We start from the raw sequence: 7,609 nt of genomic DNA, 5'->3' as shown, positions 1-7,609 counted from the left end.
CACACAAATCCCTATATTCAAACTATAAATAACACACAAATCCCTATATTCAAACTATAAATAACACACAAATCCCTATATTCAAACTATAACTATAACACACAAATCCCTATATTCAAACTATAAATAAAACACAAATCCCTATATTCAAACTATAAATAACACACAAATCCCCTAATATGGGAGCTTCCTATAGCAGTACAAGCATGGCTCATTTATATGCACAACACAACTATGGACAAAAGATTAACTTAAGTTGATAGTTACGATAATAAAATGGGGATTCTGCCAAGTGATGAGTGCATAAATTCCACATTTCGAGTTATTGGACACTCTGTGAATTTTAAAGAGATAACTAATACGTTGTCCTAGAACAATGGACGTGTGTACGGACACGAAAGCCTCATCACCTGCTAAGAACGCGCTATTCCCCTGGCTGTGAAATGCTTAATTAAATCCGCCATTAGTAACTGATAAAGGTTAGTACTTATTTGCCCCCACCCCCCAGTGGCACAGCGGCAACGTCTGCGGACTTACAACGCTAGAAACCGCGTTTCGATACTTGTGATGGGCAGAGCACATATAGCCCATTGTGTAGCTTTGTGCTTAATTACAAACATACTGCTTATTTTGTAAAAAAAAAAAAAAACATTTGTAGATAAACAGACACTGTCGATTGAACAGAAACTGGCACTGTCGGTTGAACAGAAACCGGCACTGTTGGTTGACTTTTCAAATCATCTTTACATTTAAGGTTTAAATCAGTAAATTTAGTAGCATTTATTAATTCAATACAGTTTAGTGTTAATACGTGCTCTGAATTTCTAAAAATGTAATAATTTGATAATAATCGGTAGCTTTTCCAGCTGTACTGTACTTACTGTAGAATTTAACTAATTTATCTATTAAATTTATTTTGTTTTCCAAGTTGAGTGATAGAAAGTCATTATGATTTGGTTTGTTTGTAATTAAGCACAAAGCTACCCAATGGGCTATCTGTGCTCTACCCACCACAGGTATCGAAACCCGGATTCTAGCGTTGTAAGTCCGTAGACATACCTCTGTGCCACCGGGGAGGGGGCTCATTATAATTAACTCCAGTTTAAATTTTGGGACTCTTCTTTTGTTACATAAACTTTTTCTAATGAAGCATTAAATAAAGTGGTCAACGTACCGGGCTATATACCTGAGGTTCCATGGTTTTCCTTCCCATTACGTCAAAAAAAAAAAACGCTCTGCACTTTGGAGTTGTGAGATTTGTTCTGACAAGAGTTGGCGGTGGGTGTTATTGGCCAGCTGCCTTCCTTCAAGTCAATCACTTCAAAATTCGTGATGGCTATCGCAGAAAACCCTCGGATGACTTTGCGAGTAATCCAACAAAACACATAAATGAAGAATAAGTAAGGCCAACAACAGTGCCATCTAGTGAGTAATGTAAAATATATTGTTCAGTCTATTTCTTTTTTACGATTTTTTGTTTGTTTGTTTAAGCACAAAGCTGTGGAAATAGTTATTCAGCGCTGGGATCGATCTTCAAATTTAAGGTTATAAGCCTACCGTTGAGTTACCGGAAGTTATTTCTTATGAAATAAAAATTGTAGACTTTGGGTAGTTATGCAGTTTTAATGTGTGAACTGTTTAACAATATCTTTTGTTATAAACTAAATAATATAAACTTATTGTTGAAATAAAAAAAAACCTTCCTTCTTTTCAAACTGCCCCCCTCGGCAGTAAGTTTCAAGACACTTGTGACACTAAATATCAGATTTCGATACCCGTGGTGGGCACAGCGCAAATAGCCCATTGTGTAACTTTGTTCTTAACAACAAAAGAATAAAAATTTCAAACTTTTATTACTTTGTCATATTTACAATCGTCAAGATGATAAAATAAACAATAAAATAACAATAAATAGTTAATTCTTTTGATAAGCTAATAAATTTTTGTTTTCTCTTTTATGGTTGAATTCTGCTTTTTTTTTAATACATATTGTTAACAATAAATGAATAAACTTAGTATTCCGAAAATTGTTTAATCTCGAAGTGAATGTAAAGCACGCTCACAGCAACAGTACGTTTGATGTTGTTAACAATATTAAATAGTCGTCTTTGTCCGTGTTTGTTAACATTATAAGAATATTATTAACGTCCTTAAAACTACTTACATCATTGTTATAACTGTCCCGACCAGAAACGTTCAACATAACCATCACTTTTGTGTATACGTTATTTTTCAAAAAAAAGTTTCAAGTAGATAAAACCGTAAAACAAACAACCGTAGTTTTCGACTTCTTGTAAACTATTGGTATCAAAGTATTTCTTGTAGAAGCTTTATCGTGATGTATATATATATATGTATGGGTGTATTTCCTTATATATATTCTTGGTTGTTTTAAATTTTATGTACTGTATAATTGGTAGTTTTAATAAACTCTTTGTTGAAGTAGAAAAATCGCAATGACGTCCGATTTCATAAACCCAGAACGTATCGGGAATTATTTAAAATCTTGTCAGTATTCGCGTTTCAAATAATATATAGTATCTGACACGATATTAGTAGCTTCTCGAAAATATACAGTCATTTCGTTGTTTGAACAGTTGATATTGAAAGTAGAAATTGTTACGATTTTTGTGACGCCCCACATCGGTTGCGAAACCTGGGTTTCGTTTACTGATGAACGGTAAAAGACGCTTGTTATAAACTGTTTTCTGTTAGCGAATATAATGGAGTTTAAATTGTTTCTTGGGTTTACGTGAGATTTGAAAGCAGTTCAATTTGATCTCACGTTTGTAAGTTTCTTTTGTTGTTTGCTTACGAAACGTTTCCACATTAAGTTTAATCTCTTCTTCCTAATACATACAAACTGCCGCACAAGAAACGTACTAAACTATTACAATAAACGCACTTATGAGATTGTAAAGGTAATGCTGCTTATTCAGTGTTGATGTAAACATTTTACTTACAGTAAAAAATATAAAACCGAGATTTAAGCAAAACCTTCATACAGAAACTAATTATACAATATTTCGTTTGCTGAGACACTATTTGGTAATTTAAACAAATTCTTAATTATTGTCAGAGCTTTAAGTATATGTATATATATATGTTGGCGATAAATTCGGACAGCACGCACTCCACTTGTTTTGAAATAATATATTCAAAACAAGTTAAACGTATGTACAACAGTTCTTTACACTATGGATATCATAGTTGTACCTTAAACACTACACAGTTCTTTTCTGGTCAAAAGTTCACTTAGGCCTATTCAATTGCTTTGGAATCCATTTGACAAGCCGAATTATTTTTATCTACTTTTATCACAATAGTATCAGTAAATAATTCACTTGCGCTGTCTCTTGGGTTACTACAGTTGTATTCTTAACTTCCAACAATTGTCTTCTTTTCGTCAAAGTCCACACAGGGGGGTTCAATTAGTTTAGAACACCTTTTGACAAGACAAATTATTCTCCTTGTCTCTATCAAACTGTTAATCTCACTTTAACATATCAACCATTAAAGCTATTCACTCCCACAATGGCTAACTTCATGTTTTCTAACTTTTCTCTGACTGAAATACTCTTTCACTTGACTTAACTTTTACTCCGCTCCCGCTCGTTTGGTCGCCGCTATTTATATGTTTATCACTGAGGGCTCTAGAATTTTCTATAGCCTCGACACCAATGAATTGCAAGCACAACGTTCGACTTTTACCTAGTTACGTAACCAGATTTGTCGTTATTATCGTCTTTAAAATATTTATTGGCTTTAAATTGGTCTTTTGACAGAATATTTCGCATTACGACTTTGTAAGTCTATTCTCAATCTCAAAAACTTTTACAAACAATACAATATACAGTTCAATTTTTAATTTATGTGAAATAAAACTTTTAAATAGGAGTTAGAACGTTAAAAAATACTGCTATCCTTTAGCATGTACTTCATGCGTAATTCACAGTTTACTATCTGCTGTGTCCACTGCGGAGAATCGAACTCCGGACTTCGTAGATTTACTGCTGTCCAACCGGGGGAATTGTCAGTTTGTAAAAAAAAAAAAATCACCTTTAATATTTTAATTTATCTTCTATGTGATATTCCAAGTACATTTTTCTTGTCTCCTAGAAAATTTTACATAACTCCTGAGAGTGAGTTAAAGCCAAGATAAAGATTTATTTTTATCATGATCATGACTGAAAAAAGGCTTCATGACATTATTATTCGTTTCTTTAAAACTCCTGCTAATGCTACTAATAATACAATAAAACACGACGGTTTGTAATTTAATTGTTTGTAATATAGTAATCATCCCCCGGTGGGACAGTGGTAAGTCTGGGGACTTACAACGCTAAACGATTCCCCACAGTGGGACAGTGGTAAGTCTGGGGACTTACAACGCTAAACGATTCCCCACAGTGGGACAGTGGCAAGTCTGGGGACTTACAACGCTAAACGATTCCCCACAGTGGGACAGTGGTAAGTCTGGAGACTTACAACGCTAAACGATTCCCCACAGAGGGACAGTGGTAAGTCTGGAGACTTACAACGCTAAACGATTCCCCACTGTGGGACAGTGGTAAGTCTGGGGACTTACAACGCTAAACGATTCCCCACAGTGGACACAGTAGATAGCTTAATGTGGCTTTGCTCTATAAAAACAAACAAACATAAACTTTTAATGTACCCCTGTGGGATAGCGGTAAGTTTACGGACTTACAACCCTAAAATCCAGGGTTCAGTTCTTCGTGGTGGATACAGCAAGTAACCCAATGTGAGTGTGCACTACAGCAATACAATTTCATGTACTTACCTCATTTAAACCTGCTCTTATAATGTAGCAGCTTTTATAATTTACTACTGCCTTTATAATAATGCCCTATTTCCTCGAAAGGAGCCTAAGACGACCTGGAGGTAATCACCTGTTTTAACCACTCGCATCACTATACAGTAGTGTGTTGTCTGTCAGTCAGTCAGTACACACTAAAACGACGTCACATACGGAATGCTTAACGTTGCAATTTGTACTGTCGTGACGTCAGTAAAACGTGCGCATGCCACGAATCACGAGAAGAATTATGCACTCTGTAAGCTACAACAAAGCATGACATGTGAACTTCGAAAGCAAGAAATAAAAATATTTGTTACTCTTAATTTTAGTTTTATTTCCTCTTGAAACAGAATAATTTCGAGAACCCTATGGAAGTATACCTAGTTTACAATATGCTCATTATAGCCTCCTTATAATACATTCTTTATAATATCATTTGTCCCCCAGTGGTATAGCGGTATGTCTGCGGACGTACAACGCTAGAAACCAGGTTTCGAGACTTGTGGTGGGCAGAGCACAGATAGCCCATATTTATTAATTACAAACAATAATATAATATCTTATTTTCAGTAACTTAACATCTTTTACGCAATGCGGTGTTTTCTTCTTCTTCTTAGGAGCAAGTAAAAATGAAATTACAGTTGTAAAAAGAGAGAGAGAGATGTAGAGGAATGACTCTACTGGTAGTTCATTGTCTCTAGCATTTTCGGACGAAAAAAAAATCGATACGATAAGGGGGGGGGGGGTATTTTATTTAACTTTAAGCCGATATTTAACTTTGGCTTCTTGTAGCACATGCAGGTGAGTATGGTGACACATTCAGCCGATATTTAACTCTGGCTTCTTGTAATTTTAAATATCGGCTGAATGTGTCACCATACTCACCTACATGTGGAATAACTAACATTCACGTAACTTGAAAACCCAATGTGGCGCCATCTATCGTAAGCCAACTAAAAAACAAATGTTCGGTTTCTGATAAAGTGGCTGTAAAAATTAGGGAAGTTAGCTTGGTAATTTTGTTTTATTCTGCAATTTTTTAACTCTTATCCCCCTCAATAATCCAAACCGTCAATACTAACACAATTCCAGTTTTATTCTGTATACTATTAAGATGCGTTAATTGGAAATAGATTGTGTGTTTTGTTTTTAAATATAATGATACAACTTACAACGACGAAAGTTCGAAATAGTGTCCATTCTCCTCCTCATTGTGTATATTGAACTTACCCTCATAACTAAACGATTTTAAAATATCAAAATTAACTTCAACGTGAGAAAAAGTCGAGTTTTTCATCCTTCGGATTATATCGTTAACACCAACCGTCATCTTAATGCCGACCACGGAGAAGTCAGTACGAAATGTATCTTTTCTGTTCATTGATTCCATCACTGCGTAGGTGCCTAACACGCAGGGCAGAAGGGGCACATGACTCCTCCCCCCCCCCACCCTCACACAGACACATTTTTTTTTTCAGTTAGTGTGAATACACTATTATTTAAAACTACGTTAGATGTAGTTCGCTTTTCTTTCGACCTCCTCCTCCCCCCCCCCTTTCCGACAAAGTTAGATAGACATGAATCGCTCGCTGTACAGAAGTTCTGGAGGAAAAAAAAAAAGATTTTCGAATAATTTTTGACAGCCGAATATTGATCCAGTATAGCGAATTCAGCTTTCTACGGCACGTGCTCTTTATATTCCGCACCAATAACGTGCAGTGGACACTGAAAAGGCAGGAGCTCATTGACAAAAAGGGCACCTTTCGAGCATCGTAAGGCAAGCGTGTTGTTGTTTTTGTTTGGATGTTAGAGGAGACTATGGGTACACATGAGATAAAAAACCACAGAAGAAAACAGATCATATTTTATTCCTATCCAGTTGGTCTTATAAACTTTTTTTTTTTTGTATGATTTAAAGATAAACAGCGAATTATTGCGTATTAGCACTTAAATCCATATCAAAATTATTTATTTGGTGTAAAGACCTGCAAGTCCCTGTGTGTCATTCGTTTTAATATTGAATATACCCTTCCCCTAATAACTCGCGGCAAGCAAGGTGTAGAATCAGGTTTATCTTTTTATTGTTGTTGACAGTTTTATGGCAAAAAATAAAGGTACTTTTGCGGCATAAGGGCAGGAAGGCAGGGACTTGAGCCCACCTCCCCATCCCCACTCCACACGGAAAAGCACTTTCAACAAGAATTTCTGAACTTTTCCATCGTCTTCGGCCATCTTGTTCTTTTTTATGTCAGGCAACAGCTGGTTAGCTAAAACATACAAGCCTTGCACGGAATAAGCCACTAAAATCGTGTGTTTGTTTAATCTGACCAGACTACCAAACAGTTATTTTCATTTCTTGTTCTTTCTGTTCAAGTTTTAATCACGCATGTGCAAAAAAAAACAACAAAAGCCTCTTAGTTTTGAGGTCTGAAATGGAGTATATCGGACTTTTTCTTCTTTTTATAGTTAAAAAATTAAGTTCGGAGGTCAGGAACATATATATATAATTGTCCCCAGTGGCACAGCCGTATGTCTGCGGACTTACAACGCTAGAAACCGGGTTTCGATACCCTTGGTAGGTAGAGCACAGATAGCCTATTGTGTAGCTTTGTGCTTGACTTCAAACAAATAGACAAATATATATATATATATATAATTAAGATAGGTACGTTTATGGGAAACATAATATTTTTATTTGGTCTTGTTAATAAAGAAATCAGCCGATTAAGTATGGCGTGGAGAGTTCGGTAAATATAATACTATCAAACACGTATTAAAATAAAATTA

Source organism: Limulus polyphemus, unplaced genomic scaffold (genome assembly GCF_000517525.1).
Source record: "Limulus polyphemus unplaced genomic scaffold, Limulus_polyphemus-2.1.2 Scaffold1354, whole genome shotgun sequence".
Taxonomy (NCBI): Eukaryota; Metazoa; Arthropoda; class Merostomata; order Xiphosura; family Limulidae; genus Limulus; species Limulus polyphemus.
Note: the sequence above shows the minus strand (reverse complement) of the source record.